General features: G+C 45.5%; 1 long non-coding RNA gene across 1 annotated transcript; it reads left to right on the top strand.

Moving 5' to 3' along the window:
* Positions 1–746: 746 nt before the first annotated feature.
* Positions 747–10,703, top strand: LOC125942888 (uncharacterized). The gene is made up of 3 exons (XR_007465400.1): positions 747–3,170; positions 8,380–8,410; positions 10,259–10,703. It is a non-coding gene; the product is annotated as an uncharacterized LOC125942888 (long non-coding RNA).
* Positions 10,704–21,151: the final 10,448 nt, after the last annotated feature.

The following is a 21,151-nucleotide window of genomic DNA, read 5'->3' on the forward strand; positions in this document are numbered from 1 at the left end:
ATACCGGTTCAAAACAAACTGCTTTAAGTTTTCCTTTTTTCCGCAGGCGATAAGGGAATGGAATAGTCTGCCTACTTGTATAACTACTTGTCATAACCAAGATAAATTCCTATCACTCCTTGAAAACTACCTACGTATTTCCCAAATATAAACTATTTGTAGCATTCTAACCCTACCGTTTCCTCTGTATAAAGACATTGATTAAATCCTGTATGACATATTCATTCACTACGTGCGTTCCAACTTGGCGCGCACTTTGTAACTCCCGTAATAATTGCTTCATTCATTACACATGTTATAATCTATATGCTTGTTAAATCATTGTACGCGCAACTACACCCTTTTGTAATTACTCCCAATTTATATTTGTGACATGTTCAACCTTTTTTACACCTGTGTAATATACTTATTACATGTATGCCCTTCCTGCTAAAATCCCCGTTGGGATTGGCAGTATGTCTGAAATAAATAAATAAATATGATCAACAAAGGCTCTTCAGTGCAAATACAGGACACCTTGCCACATGCACTTGGTGCAGCTCAAGCGGCAGATGCGAGCATTGGCTTGGAGTGCGTCCTGGAGAAGTCGGAGCTGCTGCTTGTGCACACCACACAATGGGGACCCCCACCCATCACCCTATACAACAAAGCACAATACATTCCACAAAGACATACAACTACTATTAGGCCTGTACATGCGGCGAGGTGGAGGGGGTGCGGTGACTGAAGCACTTGCTAAAGCAGATTGAGCAGGTCTTGAACAGCATTTGCAGTCGCCATCGAGGGCTTCATGAGACAGACATGCTGTGGCTGCGTGACGCCTTACTCATGTCTCGCCTCTGCTATCACGCACCATACATTAATCTCATAAAGGCACAGCACAGCAAGCTTGACACTCTCATTAGCAAAGCCACAAAACTTGCAATAGGGGTGCTGACAAACACAAGTACGTAGATCATAGAGAAGGCAGGTAACCATAACATCCTAGAAGAGCTTATCAGATAAATGCAGGCAGGAAATTAGACTCAGTAGTACCACATCAGCCAGAAGAATCATGCGATGCTGGGTTACGAACCCAATGACACCCCACTGCCCGCTACAAGCATGCTCGGCAAAAATTCCCCAGCACTGCTCAGAATAGCCCCCATACAAATGCACGTGGACCCCCCAATGAAACAAAGAATGCAGAGAACAGCGCATCACATACTACAGCGAGTACATTCAACGAGCCAACACCGACACATGCCTGTACACCGATGCTGCCATCAAAAGCAGCGCAGCAGCCATAGCCGCTACCAATCACTGCCTTATGATCACTCGCATGCGAACCATCAAGACGGAGCCACAGTGAACTGAGCTTGCCGCCATCATTAAGGCGATTGAAGTCCCACCAATCACCGCAAGGAAATGTATCATATTTACACATTCGACGAAAGCCTGCCAGATACTTCAGAGTGGACAACTTCCCAAAGATTACTGTGAGGCAATCCACAAACACCTGCACCTGCCCACTGGAGTGATCTGGATACCGGGGCTCGTGGGAATGGAGGGCAGTGAAGGGGCTAACCTGCTCGCCCGAGAAGCACCGTGCTGGGCCCCTTCCGTCGGGCCCCTGCTCAGGTCAATCCTCTCAAAAGGCTCCCGCAATTCTCACATTAGCACCAAACAGAGAAGACAGAAGACAATTTCCAACGCTCAGCCCACATCTCACCAGACTGCAGGGCACACTAATTCGCCAAGCAGAAACATCCTACATACGCAAACTAGACAACACCTTATATGGGGATAAGCAAAAGAGCCTCTGCCACAGTGCGGGGTCTGTGGCGGTCACCCAAACACTCCACACGTACTATGGCACTGCAGGCCTCCATTCCCAACTCTTCCCATTGGCTCCATTCTCACACTACCCCCTACAGTCACCACACAAGATGACCAAGCGATCTCGGCTGACTATACATCGACTTTGCAATGGTGCAGGCGATCAGCGGGCGCCTGGACTGAGGGGTCCAGTTCATCGCACAATTTTTTTTCTCTAAATAATGTTTACTACTACTACTACTACTACTACTTCTACTACTACTACTACTACTACTACTACTACTACTACTACTACTACTACTGCTGCTGCTGCTGATACTACTACTACTACTAGACGTCACGGCGAGCTGGTGCTAGAATATGATCTCTGGCTAGTCAGCTGTCTCCGCGCGCTATCCTGGAGACTGCAAATTTAGCCGTGTCCGTGCCGTTCATGCCTGCGCAGGGAGCGCGGCGAGCTATTGGAGCGTCTGTCGTCCCACGTAGTCCTTGCCGTGGGCGCTACAGCAGCTGCGCTGTCTGCGGCCGAGGGCGGTTTCGCTTCGTACAAAGGCTCGACAGTGACATGTACATGTCTAGCAGTGCCTTTTTACTTTAAACCATCCCCGTCCCTCCACGAGCTCCGTCCCTCCCGGCATTTCACGTGGAGGCAGAATTCTTCACTGTTCTTGCATTTCCGCTCCTACAACGTTCACCTTCACTGAGCCAACCGATGCCGTAATACCGCGTTCACACACTTTAGATCTTAGCTCTCGATCGCGGTCGTCAGTGCTCCTTGTGATCGAGATTACTTCCATTGGGCGCGCCTATAAGTTAAAATTAAGTGATCTAATATAACATGAATACTTAAGTCCTTGTGACTGTTTCGTCAGCTATGGGCAGATTATCTGACAGATTATTGTCGTCGTGAAGAAATATTGGGTGGATTTTCGACAACCAACGAAATATTCTCACGCGCTTTAAAAAAAAAGTTAGGCAGTTTCGGTTTTCTAGTGCGTGAAGTGCTACACGATGGTGCCAACTACTACCTGAAACAAAAACTAAAGCAGTTTCGGTTTCGGTTTTCTAAAGCGTGAAGCGCCACAAGGTGGTGCCACCTACTTCCTGAAACAAGTGTCATGGCGGCTTCCTGTTTGGCTTTTTGAAGTTGAAACAGCTCAAGTACCAAGCTTTCTTGCTCTATTTTGCATGATATTGTGTTCTTAAATGTACGTCTTCGTTACAAGTATACTTAGTACCATCTAGAAAATCAAGCATCGATATTTAATTTTCGGCGCTTTGTGTACCCGTCATACCTGAAGGCAAGCAAATCGCCACTGCGTCCTGCACGAACTTGTGGCCTGCCTATTGAGGTGAATATGTATTTCTTTTTCCTTTACATGCTTTATTGGTATAGAGCTGTATACAGCCACCGTTTTTCTTGATTCTGGGCTTGATGAAAAGTGAAATTGAGACCGCTCTTAGGTATCGCAACCACGGCCTGCTTCGTTATTTGCTGCAGTTTTGACGATGTCGGAACATGTCGCATTTGTTGCTCCGCATTGTTAAATAACAACACTTGGCATATTGCATTTGCCTGGTTCGCTCAGAAAAAAATACTACGCCATTGGAGAAGCCCGCGTTGGCGTGCACTGGTTTCGCTGTCCGTTAGCAACACATGTTTCGGAGGAACGTCGCAGATGACAGCGCCAATTGTTTTATTGAATAACGCGGAGCAGAGAAGTGCCATCTCGCTGCGAAATTTTACTAAAAACAGAAGGGCGGTACGCGTAAAATAGAACAGGTGCGCGGGTTACGGGCAATGGCGATGTTGTAAGTTTAGTGCATGTGTGCGGGGTTTGGTAACGTTCGTGCAGTTCCTACTGGTTTTGCATTCTGCAGCTACTCGCAAGATACTGTGGGCTTGGTTGCTGCGCGCTGCAATCTGTCCAGCTATTATACGTCCCAGTCATGCGGTTGGCTGCCTGTTGCAGTCAAGAAAAAGTCATCTCTCGGACTGACTTATAAGATCAATCGCTACACAGTTTCAGAAAGCTGGCACTGACCTTCGAAACATTTCAGCAGAGAGATGCAAGGTACTAGCCGACACATGGTTAACAGGGCTTCGAGGTATCACTGTGTTGAGCTCCATGGCTCTTTGTATAACTGCAGTAATCCAGAACAGAATTCTTTTTTTTCCGATTTAGTGTTCTTATGATAATCCATCCCTGCTGGTGCATGCACATAGACTTTTGATATTACCATCAAGCCATCCTACTAAAATAAACATTTTGAATACCTAGTTGCTCATCATCATTTTTCTAGTGCTACACAAATAATAGTCTCACTGCCACATTTGCTGTGAACACGGTAATGCTCAAAACAAATGTGCATTCATTGCATATCAAGGCAAGTGTAAAAAAAGAAACATATCCAGATTATTGTTCTAAAACTAAAAGGGCTTGAAATGTCAGTCTCAGGAGAAAAGAAAGCTGCCGTTTTAAGACATTTAGAATATGTACCGGACTCCTAACTTTAATGTGGAAAAGAAGCTGTATTGTCGCACTCGCCACACGTTGCAGTTATAACAGAAACCTGGCTTCATAGCGAAATCCCGCCTGCCCACAAAATAATTCGTAGAGATAGAACTTGTAGGGGCGGTGGGGTTGCTGTTATTGTAAAGTCGTTTGTGGAGGCCATTCTGTTATCAGATTCAAGTGACACCGGAAGTCTGTTCGTAAAACTGAATATTTATGGTCGCCGATTATTTATTAGGGATAAGTGACCAGATTGCCCAGTTCAATAGAAATAAGCTATTAGTAGTTGGCGATTTTAACTTGCCAGGCATTGACTGGGATCGTGTCATGTCAGGTGCCGGTTCTGTTCTCGACGCAAATGTGCTTTTTGATATGATGCTCGACCACAAACTTGTACAAGTAGTTTGTGAACCTACCAGACTTGGAAACGGTCTTGTTCGCTCCTTGACCTTGTCTTTCTTTAACGCTCCTTTTCCGATTATTCTGTATCTATGGGACCTGGGTTGTCTGAATATGAACTTATTGTTGCATCGTTCTCGCTGAATGGTACTCGTACTCACGTGCATGACACGCATCCGCCTACGATTGTGAAGAAATTTTGCGCAGGCTGCTGATGTGTGAATAACAGATCATCTTGATTCTTGTCTTTCTGAATTTTGCCAGAATGATGTTCTGCAGCTTTGGGAAAATTTTAAAATCATGTGTTTATTCTGCATTGATCAATTTATACCTGACAAACGTAAAAAGCCAGTTAACATAACTATGGATGAATAGGTGCACTATTCAATTAAAATGTAAAGCCAAATGCCTTAGAAAGAAAGGCCCAGCTACCGATAATTTAACCAATGTTCGTGTCGCCCTTTCTGTAGCCATTGCAGAAGCAAAAAATTTTTATTTCAGTAGCACTTTACCGAATTTTATTAAGGAAGATCCCCAGAAGTTCTGTAACTTTATCAAGGAACAGAATCAATCTATAACAAATATTATCCATGATAGCATTCCAATAACTGATCCCAATGCTGTTGCTAACCTTTTAAATGACCACTTCCACAGTGTCTTCTCCCCGCCCACTGAACCCTCTTTCCAAACTTCACTGTCCTGCTCTTCTGACGTTAATATTTCTCATCAAGGTGTACTTAATATGCTACTCTGATTAAAAGTGAAATCATCTGTTGGTCCAAATTGCATTCCCAACACCTTCCTTCGGCATTATGCGGAACCTTTATTTTAATTAAATGTCTTGTAGTAATCTTTCAGGCCTCTCTACATTCCGCGGTACTTCCATTCGATTGGAAAGTAGCACGTGTTGTCCCTATATTAAAAAAAGTTGACCCAAGTTCAGTCTTGAATTACCATCCGATTTCCATGTTGTCCTCTTCTTGTAAATTAATTGAGCACATTGTTGCTGACTACATTAATGATTTCTTAAACAAGCATAACATTTTATCTCCTTTCCAAAATGGCTTCAGGAAGGCGCTCTCGACAGTCACCCAATTAAGCACAGTCAATCACTCGTTTGTTTCTGTCTTAGACAAGGCTGGCCAATTAGATATGATATTTTTGGATTTTCAAAAAGCTTTTGATGTAGTTCCTCATGACAAATTAATTTGTAAATTAGAATTCCTTGGTCTTCCTGGCTTTATCCTGTCCTGGGTTTCTGCTTACTTAACGCATCGAAAACAGGACGTAGTGATTGATGGGCAGCAGTCCAATTCTTTCAGTAACCTCTGGCGTGCCTCAAGGCACGCCAGAGTGCTTGGCCCACTACTATTTCTTATTTATTGTAACGACATAGCTGACGTAATAGAGGCCCCTGTCAATATTCGTCTGTTCACAGACTATATTATTTTTAAGGATATTAATACAGTTAATGATCAACTATATCTTCATATAGCCTTAAACATCATTCTTGAGTGGAGCAAGAAGTGGGAAATGAAACTTAACTCTGATAAATATGTGCTTCTATGTATAACAAATAAAAAACTACCCCTGAAGTTTTCTTATTCTATTGGCCAAGACCCCTTGGCCGAAGTGAGCGAGTACAAATATCTTGGAATTACAATTACTAACAACCTAAATTGGAATAGCCACATTGCTGCTACCGCCTCTTCTGCTTTTAGAAAGCTATGTCTACTTCATCATAAGCTTAAACATGCATCCCATAAAGTGAAACCATTAGCCTATGCCCCTTTTATTCGACCGAAATTATAATACTTGTGCGTTATTTGGGACCCGTTTAACAAAATCAACATTAACGCACTTGAAAAGATACAGAGAAGAGCCATACGTTTTATTTTTTCCAAATATGGCCGAGAAGAGTCTATAACTGAATATAAGTCTATAACTGAAGCGCCCTAATCGTTTTCACACCCTTCAAACAAGGTGAAAAATAATACGCCTGTAGTTCCTTTACTCCTTCATGAACCGTAAATTCTCTTCAGATCCTAGTCCATACATAACTCTTCTGCATCCAGGAAAACCAGTCATTCCCACCCCCTCGCATTGCCAGGACAAACCTTTTTAAATTTTCTTTTTTTCCCCGAACTATACAAGAATCGAACCTCGTCCCTTTCCAACATCTCAACTCCTCTGATTCATTTCAAACTCATATTATTAGTATTTCCTAAGTAACATTGCTCTTTTGTGCTATTTTGTTTCCTTTCCTAAGTTTTATATTTTGCAATTCTGCCTTTTGTACGCATATTTTTTATGTGTTAACTTGCCCCTCCTGGTTGGGCCACACGGCCTGCAGTATGATGTAAATAAAGTAAGTCCTTGATTTTCAAGTGTCAAGATGTCAGGGTTGTGTGCAGTGAATTTGTGTTTAGGCAACATTGTTTAATTCATTGAATCTCTATATGTGGTCTTGTTTCTAACCAGGCTTTTAACCAAACCAAAGATAAACCATTATTTTCAGCTGAACCGAACCAAAATGTCAGAGCAACTGTTCCCAACTGGTTTGACCAACAGGGTCGGCTCAGGGTCATCATTGCTGAAATTATGACTGTGCATGGTGCTAAGCTTAAACCAGATCGTGCCTCTTGCATCAATCTGGTGCAGTGCATGGAGTGCTGCCCTGGCAGCAGTTATGTCGTTTGCCACGGTGATCTCAGAGGCCCAATGAAATCCTCAGCTTTCAGTTTGCCAAGTTCACACCATTTGTGGGAACACAGAATGCTATATTTGTATTTTGCGCGAAAACAGCAAATCAAGTAGTGTCATAGGACTCACTGGTAATCTTTAATATGGTGCGTGAGCAGACACGAGGATATATCACATCTTGTGAAAATTCTGGGTCTCTTGCTTTCCCATCTTTTGAATCCTTGTATGCTATTTCACTTGAGAAGATTGTCATATGCTTTATATTTATTAAGGCCAAATGACTTTCTTGGACATAGTTGAAGGCTTAAGAGTGGGCTTGAATGTGTGCGGTACGCCAAACATGAAACAGCAATCTGGTCACTGTTCCGTTGAGGGGTGGTGTTTGTCTCGGGAAGCTGAGAAAAGCACTCATATCTCTTTGTGCTGTGGTATATGCACATGTGAGGCCAGGCGATGTGTGGCCCTTGTTTCTGTGGTTGTATAATAATCAAGCAAGAGCTGTGTTCCAATGCCCGATCCATCATTGTGATCCTCAGAGTTCCCCATTTATTTGACCTTTTCATCATTTGACAGCTGTGCATTTGGGCCACGATTCTGTAGCGATGCCTTCCGCTCGATTATATGCCACTCTTATCCACCGTTCACAACCGGCTGATCGCTTTGATAACGGATAACGCGGGTGGGCCGTCACTCTGACCACTGACAAAGCACGAAAAGGAATATCATCGGAGAAGGAATCGCTACAAAATCGCAGCCTTAGTGCATCCTTGTGACACTGAACAGTCCTGGTTTGACCTCTGCAACACCACAGTTACCTCTTTTTTACCTAGGTTTGGCAAACTTGTTTGCACATTTTCTTGCCAAATTGATCGACTTTTCGTGATGCACATTCGTGTTCATGCCTTTGTATGCACCTTGGCTGAATGCTGCAAACGTCTTTCAGGCCACTCCTCTCTGAACAAGGTTGTGTCAGTGTATGTATGCGACTCTTTTTACACGAATGCATGTTTCCTTTGACACATTGCTCTTGCATCTTGTAGATGTAGCACACGGGTATTTAACAGCTGATGGTGCAGCAAGAATCCTAACTTATTGTGCTTCTGGTTGCACACATCAAAAATATTTTGTGACATGCTCACCATTTCACTCATTAAGCTGTACATTGCTTGTTGATTGCCTCCAAAATGCTAATAAAATTTACCATGCAGGAAATTTGTCTGTTGCTTTATTTGAACATGACATAATACTAAGCACATGTCCTGACAGCTTAAAATAGTTATTGACCCAGCATATCTTTTGAAATAAATAAAAGCTACATACTAGGTGCACAAGATGTCTGAGAACAAAATGGCAACTTCAAAATTAGCAGTGATATTTCAGACAAGAATAAAAATATTCTTTCCAAATGTTTTGCATTCTTTTAAGACTGCTTTCAAAGGCTGTTGAATAAGGCAATCTCCTGCATCAATTATTGACTGGTTTTAGGTTTGATACCGGCAGCATGCTCATATTGTCACTTAGTAGTGACGGTGAAGAAGACAGTCACAAAACTGTGAATGATGAAGCAGACTTTTTATTGGGCGAACCTGTGTCCACATAGGCAAGTTGCACTCGAAGCACAACAATAGCGGCAAACACAGTGGGCGATCGTCGAAATCTGATCAGCGATGAAACACGTCAGCTTTTATACACGAGTCATTGAAGGTTCCAGAGTAATCCCTGGTGCCCGCGTGTCTTCCAGAAAGTACTAGATAACTTGCGTCGCTCATACAATCAGATTACATAAGCGTCGGTGACAACAGACAACGGATAGAAGCATCGATAACGTTCGAGAAACTTTCTATACATGCAGGCGTGTCCTGCACCGAGCGATAACGTTTAACATTCGTTAGCCAGTGAAAAGGGGTCACCGGCAAAAGATAGACAAGCACAGGTTTCAATATGTGCATGTAGATGTTGGGCAGTGTCTCTACAATAGCAGCTTCTAGCAACTATAACCATGTTGGGCTGCTAGTTAGTCCAGCTTTTAATGGCAATGCCCATACATAGCAGCGTAGCAGGTTTTTATTAGGAACTAGGTACGGCCACATTGAGGTCGACAGCCACAAATATTCAGAGCCAGCCACTTTTGGATTGTGCAGGCACTGTTGGAGCAAGCAAATGAATTACTTGGGAGTGGTGCATAATGACATTTTGCACAGAAAATTTGGCTATTGATTCCCTGATAGAGAAACTCAACTGGCTGAATGGCATCTTGACATCCGCCAGTGCTCATTTCTCTGACTCGGATGATAATTGGCCATCAGTGGTTGTATCATGACAAAGAAAGAAAGGCTTTGGACCAGTAGCGCACCCAGGATCTCTGCCAGGGGGGGGTTGACAGTTTGCCAATACCATCTAATTTCGATTTTTTCACGGGAAATTGTCAAAAAATGCGCTTTTTGCGAGTGTGCAGACGATTGCGCATCTTACATCTTAGTTGCAGCACTCAAATACGTAAGGAAAGAAAAGGGGTTAAACAAAAGGGGGGGTTAAGTCGGCCCCAGGGGGGGGGGTTACAACCCCCGAATCCCCCCCCGTCGGTGCGCCACTGCTTTGGACATATTAAAGAAAGTGGTAATCTCCAAGTCACTGTGGCTTTCATGTAAGGCAGCTAGGACAGCGCTGGCTGTGTCTCCAGCATATGGCTGCGTCTCCAAGTTCGCTGCCTAGATATAATAGTAATGTTGATGTCTATGGAAACTTGAAGCTGAATTCTCAAATGCCTCACGCTAGCAGTATACTGTACTGGCTATACTACAACCTGCATGTCACTCTTGCAGGTCCTCAGACCAATGTGATGTACTGGCAACAGGACGGGCTGTGTGCAGCTGTCAAGTTATCCAGCCTTCGGTCTGGCCAGCTTGTATTAGTGTTGCGTTAATGTATACCCTGAAAGCATAAAAATAAACGCTACTGTGATGTGATAGCCATTTCCTTGTATGAATGTGCCATATACTTCGTGTGTGTTATAGTTCAGGTGCACTATGAATGATGTTGAATGTCCCGAGAAGTACAGCCTATGCGAGCACAGTCGGAACACCTTCCTAAAGAACAAGTAACATTTGTGTGCCAAACATTTTTTTACCTCAGACAGACAAAGAACTTTATTAAGGTCCTGAGGAGCAAGCCATTGGAGCCCCAGAGAGGCCCCTGGCTAGCTGTTGGCTAATCCCATGTTGGAGCCGGGAGGCCATGACTCTCTGCTCTCTCATGGGCCCTCTGGACAGCCTTGGACTGGTCTTCCTGTTTAGTGCTCGTGATGGCCTTCTCCCAGTCCTCGCTGTTGTTGAAGTCGTGTAACACAGGGCACTACCAGAGCTTATGGGCTAAAGTACAGAATTCTTCCCCACAATCCAGACAATGAGGATCTATCTCTGTGTGTAGTCTACTCAGGAAGCCTCTCGATGGGTACGAACCCGTCTGAAGCATCCTGAGCGTACGAGACAGTGCTCTACTCAATTTAGGATGGGGAGGTGGAAAATGTCGCCGCTCCCCTTTGTCGTGCCGTAATTTCATGGAACGTAAGTAGAGGGTCACTATGGCCAATAGTCTCCGAACTCGCAGAGGTCCCACCCCCGTCGCGGCACGCGAGTTCTCGTGCACGGAGGTGAGTAATCTCATTGGGGTTCAGGCGACCCGGCAACATGTCTCCCATGTGGGCTGGGAACCAAGTAATGTGGTGGATAGAGTCTGTATCTGATTTATTTTTTAGAAGCGCTGCCGCTTTTGCTACAAGGCCCGAGGCGAAGGTCCTGACCACCACGCCGGAGTCCGTGTAAATAATCAATCGTTTGGGATCAAGCATCGCGATTGCGATGGCAACCTGCTCGGCCACATCGACCATGTTAGTCCTTACCGAAGCTGTGGAGAGAAGTTCACCCCTGTCGTTAACTGCAGAGACTGAATTTATCCGCACAACCATACTGGGCGGCATCAACAAAGGATTCAATGCCTGAAGTGTTCTTTAAAAACACTTTAGCTCGCTCTGCTCGCCTTCCCTTATTGTGCCGCGGATGTACATTTCTAGGAAATGGATCAACGACGTAGGTACCTCTGACCTTAACATAAAGTTGTACCATCTCCCTCAGGCTGAAGCTAGGTCGAAGACCCGCTGCCTCCAGAAGACGTCGGCCAGCCCGAAAGTATCACAACCTGCGCAGACCTTTGTTCCTCAATCAGCTCGAGGATAGTGTTGTGCACTCCCAGATGCACGAGTTTCTCAGTGCTTGCTGTAATCGGGATGCCCAACACTTTTTTGATGCTTTTCCGCATCAGGGTGTCTAGTTTGTCTCTCTCCGTTTTTGTCCAATGTAAGGCTGAAACAACATAATTGACGTGGCTCATGAGGAATGCGTGATGCGCTCTAAGCAAGTTGCCCTCACCAATCCCTCCTTTCTTATTAGATACTCTCATGATCAGTCTAAGAATGCTTTCAGTTTTGGACGTGAGGTGAGCAATGGTCTTGGCATTACAGCCCCTGGAGTCAAGCAGCAACCCAAAGATTCTGATCGAGTCGACCCTGGGGATCTGACCATTCCTCATATAAACATTAATAGGAATCTGGTCTAGAGGCATTACCCCTCGAACCCCCTGTCTCGATGGCCTGTATAGTAAAAGTTCGGATTTATTCGGGGAGAGCTTAAGTCCCGTTCCGTCAAGGAAGGACTCATTAACCTCTAGGGCTTCCTGGAGTGCCTGCTCAACGGCCGCCTCCGAACCTCCCGGGCACCAAATTGTGATATCGTCAGAGCGTAGAGCGCATGTTCCACATTTGGTACAGCTGATAATCTCTTAGAAAGCCTGTGCATCGCAATGTTGAATAGAAGGAGGGAAATTACTGCACCCTGAGGGGTTCCTCTACATCCGAGCTGAAATGGTTCTGATTTTGATTGTCCTACTCTGATAGCCGCCGTCCTGCCCCTGAGGAAGGATTCCACAAAAGTAAAGAATCTACCCCCTAGGTTTAGCGCAGAGATTTCTTTGAGAATGAAGTCGTGAGCCACTGTTTCAAAGGCTTTAGACAAACCTAAGGCCAATATGCCTCTCACGTCCCTGCTTCTATTGCCAATAACCTGAGCCTTGAGCAGAAGCATTACATCCTGTGTGGAGAGTGAAGGCCTAAAGCCAACCATGTTGTACGGGAACAACTCTTCATGCTCTCAAGCACCATTTTTTTCTATAATCACCTGCAGGGGCAAAAAGAAAGACCTAAAGTTTTTGCATAAGTGTGGCTGTTTTCACTCTCCCACATATTAATCCAGAATAGGAAAAAGTACACTGTTAAGCCACATACTAAGTTGAATTTGGTAGAGTGGAATGATGTCCACTTGCAGTGTTTGTGTAATTGTTGGTGCACAGGGAGTGGCCCAATTGTGTAATCGGGAGAGACTAAACCACTGCACGCACATGCCAACTTCATTGCTCTAGCCTTCATATAATGAAAATTTGCCGTGTACGGCTAGTTTCACAATGAAAGAGAAAGCAATTGCATTCCCATTATTATTTTACAAGCACTAGTCTATAACGTGCTTAGTGTCTGTGCCAAGTTAGATAACCAATTGTTCCGGAACTTGCCAGTACGTGGGACTATTTACCCATTTTGCAATTACAGGAACTGTGTCTGCCATAGCACCTATGCATTATGTGACCAGAATCCTCGAACGTCAAAGCAGGACAAAAAGGGGAGGGGGGGTTACTTCAGGGATAGAAGCAAGATTCTGCATTTATTCCAAGTTTTGTGTATATGAAAGAAAACTTTTTTTTCAAGCTATTCAGGAAATTTTCACTTTGTGTTTTGGCATTATTCCATGTGCTTCCAACACCACATGCGTGACAAGCAAGACGACATGAAGCACTTTGGCTTCTACCACTCAGTAGCCAGTGCATCAAGAAGCTTATTGCAGCGCAGTCATAAGTGGCAGTGCATTCTTGGAGGGGCGAATTCTTAACAGTTCAGAAGGCTTGCCCCTTGTGTCTGCTACATGGCAGCAGTGTTACATTTGAGCTTGGCCTGTTGTGCTGAAGGCCAGTCAGAGTGCTGCGTGCATGTGCAGATTTTTGGAAGGTATGTTTTTTTAATCCCTTAGTTTTTAATAAAGACGTTACAAACTGCATGAACTGTAAAAAAAGGAAAATTTTTGTTAAAGGCCTTCTTCGCAGCTTAGTGCTGCATTCACCGGGACTTGGAGACAATTTTTATCAGATGCACAATACAAGAATACAATGAACATATTGACTTGGCTGCCACAAGTATGTTAAATTTTAAATTCTGGGGTTTTACATGACAAAACAATCTGATCATGAGGCACGCTGTAGCAGCTGGTTTCGGATTAACTTTGACTTCTTTGTGCACCCAGTGCACGGAACATTAGCGTTTTCGCATTTCGCCCCCATTGAGATGCGGCTGCCGCGGCCGGGATTCTATCCCACGCCGTCTGGCTTAGTAGTGCAATGCCATAGCCACTACGCCACCACAGGGCGGGTCACAAGTATGGTAAATATGCACCCTCAGTTTTGGGTTATTGGCCAGTGTACAAAAATACTTTGGCGAGTATTGACAAAAATGTTTTCGATATTAAAGCAACCAGGGTAAAAACAGCATTTCTTAAGAAGCTGGAAATTTAATGCAATTTCTAAAGCGAAATAGCGATTTCATTGCAAGAACTGTCACAGACACTCCTAATCAGTGTGATGTTTGACACAGGAATCCGAAGTGTTTTATGAAAACCATACAAGAAAATGATTAAAACCCACAATGCCCAAGAAGATGTGAACTCTGCACCAACAGATTGGCTATTCAAGTTTCTTTACTGCCTGTTTGACGCTGTGCAAGAACATTTTTCACACTAAAAAAACCCAAAATAGATAAGTATCATTTTTTTTAAATTCAGTCATCGCTTGTCTGGTTTCGCCACATTAAAATTCTTTCGAAGTTAATTTCATTACGGTACAAACTATGTGCCAGGGCAGATGACATGAAAGTAGATCTCAGATTCTCTGCTAATGCTACGGCAGAAATTACTTCATATGGAAGGCATGGTTGCATCTATTATTGACTAATCCCATGTTCGTACATATGTAGAGCATTAGCAGAAGGGTGAAGTTGTGAAAGTTGCAAGGCACACTTCAGCATTCAAGCGAGATCAAGGAGTGGGGCACGGCAGGGCTTGATGCGAACTGTTGGAGTACTTGTACCTCCGTAGCAGTCGTAAAGGGGCATGGCAGCGAAATTGAGAGAGGATGCAGAGTAATGAGCCGTATTGATTGACCCTTGAGATGGTCGTGGAGCCTCGAGAAGAATGGTGTCAAGCACTCAAGGCAGATCAGTAGGCACGGTGCCACCGGTGTCAAGGGCTGTGGCATCGGGCACCAGAGCGAGTATCCTGCACGGCTGGCATCTTGTGTGTTAGAGAACAGCAGCAAGGTTCAGAAAGTGGTCAAGAGAAGAGGTTGAGCCTTTAGTTCTGAAGAGCAGATTGGCAGTTAGCAAGGTCACTGGAGTGTTGTATAGCAACAGCAGCAGGAGGTTAAATGCATCAAACTTGCAGGATGGTTGCCCACAAGGTGTCTAATGGTCAATGTTAAAGCAAAGGAGGAGGCAGCATCTGCCACAACAGAGTGCTTTAAGGGCTGCACAACAATGCCATTGAAGTAAACTCCTGATCACAGAAATGACACCAGCGGATCTGTGAAAAAGAACTAAATTTTCTTGATCTTCGACATTGAACCTGAAACTGAAGAGTGCATTTGAGACTTGGTATTGCAAACATTGCAGCACATTCATCAATTTCGTGTTATGAGTTGGAGTTGTCAAGAAATTCCTTTTTCCACAGAACACTTAGTCTGCCTAATTTTGGTCACAGGTGTATGTTACCTCCAAGCTGTTCCAACAAGGTGTCAAGACTGCTAAGACAAAACCATGCATGGTGAGAGCTGAAATATGGTCCAGCAAGTCCTCCAAAGTGCTTGTGGCAGGCAAAGTTGTTTCAGCTGTGCTTTCAGAATGTGTTGCAGAGGGTCGGGGTCCCCCAGCAATCATTGGCACTGCAAGTTGTATAAAATAACTGTGCACAACTTGGCTGCAGAGAGAGGCCATTATGTGCAGGAGCCCCAACCCATTTAAGAGAGCCATGCGACAACACAAGCACCCCGCTTTATGCTACCTTTTCTCTTGGCTAGAGCTGTGTTCCTAGTGCAGGGAATGCTCTTTGCATTCTATGCAAGAATATTTGTCTGCAGTGCCCAAGATTGCACTGAATACTTGACCTTTGCAGATAATTTTAATGTGTTTGCCTTACTAATATAGATTGATCACGCAATTGAATTACAGCAAGAATTTTGTGCAACAAATGTTGCTGATACCATACCTCTGCCTTGTCGCTGTGAATGGTAGGTGGAAGAAACAAGTGCAGTAGCTGTTAAATGGTGAACTTGTGGCAGGATATAGCAGTAGCCGACTAGGCACAGAATTGAAAGTAGCAACTTGCATAGCTGGAAGTGTCAGCTATACAAATACAAATTAAGAGGTGACCTGTACCATTAAATATTTTGGAGACTGGCCTTAACACTTAGCATTCAGGCCAGCTCTTCCAGGTTGAGGAAAGAACGAATGACAGATAAAAAGCTGTACAAATACAAAACGGGTAAGTTTACTTCATCAAATTTCGCTTCCAATAAAGCACCTACATCGACCAGAAGCTGCAGTAACAATGATGACAAAGCTGCAGCCAGTCAGAAGAGCAGGGTCAGCAAAATCGTGGAAACAGTGAACACGACTCCACTAGAATCATGTTCTAGTCATACCTCGACTGCAATTTTTTTTTTCTTTTATGCCACAAAAGTGTTGCTGTTTTGTGCAATGCCTTTGTCAACAGCCGAGCACACAAATAAATATGAACTTGTACAACGTAGTACGAATCTTCCTGCAGACCTTTCACGATACTCTGGCGCCATCGAATTATACAAAAATAGGTTCAGTCTTCAAACCTCGATAGTTTGTTTGCATTTGAAAATGATGGTACAGGTCCTGCGCAAGGGCGAAACCCATGCAAACGAGAACGTACCCGCACAACCATCTGCACTTAATACATGAGGAATACAAGGTAAAGACAGCGGCAGGGGGGGGGGGGGGGGCACACTTGTTCAGAATTTCACCTATGTGCACTAAACACTCCTTCCTTTATACCCTCCTTTTCCTCCCACCATAGCCGTGCTCCCTAAAGGGCTGCAGAAGATAGCGCCAACCTTTCCTTTTCAAATGAACCACTTAGTAGTAAACACTCTTAAAAACGTGTGCATTAATTGGGGCTTATCTTGTCCTACCACCATAATCGTAGCACCTAACACTCAGATTATGCGTTTCAATACATCAAAACAGTAACCCATTAATCTCGAGCATGACGTTGCGGTATGCGAAATGGTCTGAGCTAGAGATAGTACACGTTCACAAGGCCGGGCTTTTCGGCTGAGAATCACAAGCGACGCTTTGGCACCAGGAATGCTGACAACTGCGTCGTTAATTAGAACCGTTTTACTCACCACATTGCGATTATAGAGTTTTCATATGCCCCCATCGCAACAAACACGTTTCACGACTGTAGAGCACGGCAGCGCAACAAATGCAGCAGGCGCGTCTTCGTCGCGGCTGTGTTTCAAGTTGTGCAGCCGTGCAGCCAGCGTAGCTAGGGGCGAATGGACCTAGTGGCGTATCCGGCGTGGTACCTAGGCAAAGGCGATCCTTAGGGAGCAAAAGTGCCCAGATCCGAGGCGCCGCCGTGTTTCAAGTTCTCCCGAGCGGCGGCGCCACAGTCGAGGGCCCAGCTGCCCTGGAAAATGAATTACGCGTCGCCGCACGGCCACCGCTCCTGCCGTTGGTAAAGTCCCTATATAGGAAAAGTACCACCATCTTTTGATCAACGCCGCTTCTCTCTCTTCTGTATCTCCGATTGGACGATGATACCGCACGCTTTCACTTCTTTATATTTAGTTTTTTCTGCCTCATAGCCATGTTGAAAGTCGCTCTGCGCAGCCGCAGTCGCCGGCGGCGGTGCGCGCCCGGCCTGAAAGCTTCAACGTGGACTTTCTAGGGGCGCCACCATCTACCTGCTTTCGCAAGCAAAAAGTAAAGAAAAAAAAAACAAGCGCTTTGGGAGAGGAGACGGCGGAGGAAAGAGTAGATGGCGGTACTTTAGCCGTTGGGCGCTCGCTGTACCCTCTATATGACGTCACACCCCGCGCTCCACAGCTGCGATAACCGGGAGTATCCAAGGGGAGAACTTGCGTCGCCGCAGCCATAGTTGAGGAAGCAGTATGGATGGTGAGAAGTTGGCCAGCCTGAAGGAGGCCAGGGATCGCCGTAGAAATGAAGTGGAGAGAGCGCGCTGAAGATACTCAAGAGGAGCATGCCGAACGGTTGGCCAAACGCCGTGAAAGCGATGCCGCTAGACGGGCTCGCTTAGCCTCTAACGATGAATCTACAGTGCCGACCTGTGATGAGCGCAGCCGGGGGTCTGTAGCTATCGCTACTCGGCTAGGTTCAACCAGAGCTAAACCACAGCCAATTTTTTCTCTTAATGTCAATGAGAATATCGGCTATCCCCGTTTGCTCTCGAATCCACACCGCTCTCTTCCGGTCTCTTAACGTTAGGCCTAACATTTTTCATTCCATCGCTCTTTGTGCGGTCCTCATTCTCGAGTTTCCTTGTTAACCTCTAAGTTTTATTGCGATAGCAATTATATGGACACTCAAAAGCAGATTTCTGCCGTCGGCGTCGCCGTCGCCGTCGCCGTGAGGTTCCGTATGACGTCAATGGAGATGAAATCGTCGCCGCGCGCCGCCGAACGCTGTGTGTGCGAGTGAAAGAGCGCGAGGGACGCGCGCTTTCACGGGGAGTGAACGCACGGCGGAGAACAAACGCGCGTTCTGCGCTGTGCTCCCTTAAGGGCTGCAGAAGTAGGGGTCTCTTTCCTCCTCTACAATCACCATATATGTAGAGTAAACGTACCTTCTTCCGACGCGCGAAAGGGTGTGGGGGAGGGCGGGGGAGGGGCAGGGAAGGGAGGCGACGTTTAACTGCGGCACGAAGTGCCTATTTATATCAGAGGCTCCGGTAACAGTCACCAACGCCGCACGCATTTTGAGCGAACGCGGGCAAAACGCCGGCGGCGTCGACAACAGTTCTGCGTGTTGCCGGTGCTGCTGCATGTCCAAGTTTATACAGCTGATAAAGCTGCTATCATTACTCCGTATAGCTCTCTTCAAATTTGCTATCGCAATTGATGCTTCGCCTTTCAGGTGAAACTGCGACAACTTTTTTTGCCCCATATGTTAGCACCGATGGAATGCAATGATTGTATACTTTTCTTTTCAATGACAGTGGTAAGCTCCCAGTCAGGATTTCGCAATGCCTGCCGTATGCACTCCAACCCAATCTTAATCTTCTGTAAATTTCCTTCTCATGATCAGCGTCCCCTGTGAGTAATTGAATTAGACAAACGTACTCCTTTACAGACTCCAGAGGCTCATTGGCGATCCTGAATTCTTGTTCCCTTGCACACTATTGAACATTTTCTTTGTCTTCTGGATATTAATCTTCAACCCCACTCTTACACTTTCTCGGTTAAGGTCCTCAATCATGTGTTGTAATTCGTCCCCATTGTTGATGAATAGGCGAATGTCATCTGCAAGCCGAAGGTTGCTGAGATATTCGCCGTTGATCCTCACTCCTAAGCCTTCCCAATCTAAGAGCTTGAATACGTCTTCTGAGCGTGCAGTGAAAAGCATTGGAGCGATTGTGTGTCCTTGCCTGACCATATTCTTTAAGGTAACTTTCTACTTTTCTTGTGTAGAACCAATGTAGCTGTGGAATCTTTGTGGATATTTGCCAATATATTCACGTATGCCTCCTGAACTCCTTGAATACGGGATACCTCTATGACTCCTGTTATCGCTACTGAATCAAATGCATTTTCATAATCTATGAAAGCCATATAGAGAGGTTTATTGTACTCCGCAGATTTCTCTATTACCTGATTGATGACATGGATGTGATTCCCTTCCTGAAGCCAGCTTGTTCTCTTGTTTGATTGAAGTCAAGTGTTGCCCTGGTTCTGTTAGAAATTATTTTGGTGAATATCTTGGTGAAAGCAAGCTAATCGGCTTATAGTTCTTCAATTATTTAACGTCTCCCTGCTTATAGATTAGAATAATGTTGCCATTTTTCCAGTTCTATGGTACACTTGAAGTCGTGAGGCATTGTGTATAACGGGCCACAAGCTTTTCAAGCGCGATATCTCCTCCATCTTTGATTAAATCGACTGTTTTTCATCTTCTCCTGCCGCTTTTCCTGGGGTCATGTCTTGCAAGGTGCTTCTAACTTCATGGCTAGTTATAAAAGGAGCCTCTGTATCATGTTTATCACTACTTCGAATGAAAGTAGCTTAGCTGCTTTGGATACTGTACAGGTCACTGTAGAATTCTTCCGCTGATCTTACTATGCCATCGAAATTGCTTGTGATATTACCCTGCTTATCTTTCAGTGCATACATCTTGCCATGTCCAATGCGAAGTTTCCTTCTCAGTGATTTCATGCTGCGTCTATTGAAACTCATGGGAGCGGACTATACGAGAAAGAAGAAGACGGCGGGCTCCAAAGGCGTGCGCGCTAAAAAAGCAATAAAGAGAAAAGAAGAAGAATCTTGATTTCGTTCGCATCTACATCTACGCATCGAACGCAGCTGTCTCGTCTGGCCACGGACTACCAGAACGACGGACTAATCACAGAAGGCGGACGAAGAGGAGGCCCGGGAGTGAACCAACGGCGGCGAGGCGAGACATCGACAGCAAGGAGCATGTGATGTCAGGTTCTTCTGGTGTGAATTGTTACACTGAGGCAGAGCCTCCGTTCAGGAAAGACAAAGCCATTTTCTTTTTCAAAACAAACTTAATATTCAAAGCAAGGAAAGGGAGGAAAATAAAAGAACACTAAACAGAACACAGAAAGTACATAAAAACCAAAAGTACAATTAACCCCGTTAGTCCACGCGAGAAGAGTCTCAATCAAAACAAAGAAACAAAAATCATCGAGTCTTAGTTACTCGGGCACTTGCGTTGACGGCGTGCACTAGCACTTGCGTTGACGGCAGTAGTGACGTGGCGGGCAGTGGCATGCGAGGGACGCGGACGCACGGTAGAGCCAACCCGGACGTCCGAGTCCAAGGTTGTCGGAGTCGAAGACCGACCAAGTCCGACCGCTGTAGCTGAGCGGCGCCCGTACCGGTTCCCTGGTTCGCGGCTTCGCCCTGGCGCCTCTCGTCAGCGTCGTTCCAGGCCTCTGGTCACCCCCAGGTGACCTCTGCTCTCCGCACGGCAGCTCAGGACCAGCAACAGGAACGCCAACCGGAACAGGCACGCCAGCAGGAACAGCAACAGGAACGCCAACCGGAACAGGCACGCCAGCAAGAACAGCAAGAGGAGCAGGAACGCCAGCAGGAACACGAACGCCGGCAGCAGCAGCTGCCGCAGGAATAACCGGGCCTTACGCTCGGTGGATCCCTCCAGGGACAACCGGGGCCATGCTGGTTCTGTTGAGGCTCTCGGGTTCGGGTCTGGACCCCGACGACACCGACCTCGACACCAGCGATCCTTGCACCCCGTCTCCGAGCGATCTCTCTTC

The sequence above is a fragment of the Dermacentor silvarum genome, chromosome 2 (assembly GCF_013339745.2).
Source record: "Dermacentor silvarum isolate Dsil-2018 chromosome 2, BIME_Dsil_1.4, whole genome shotgun sequence".
NCBI classification, from domain to species: Eukaryota; Metazoa; Arthropoda; class Arachnida; order Ixodida; family Ixodidae; genus Dermacentor; species Dermacentor silvarum.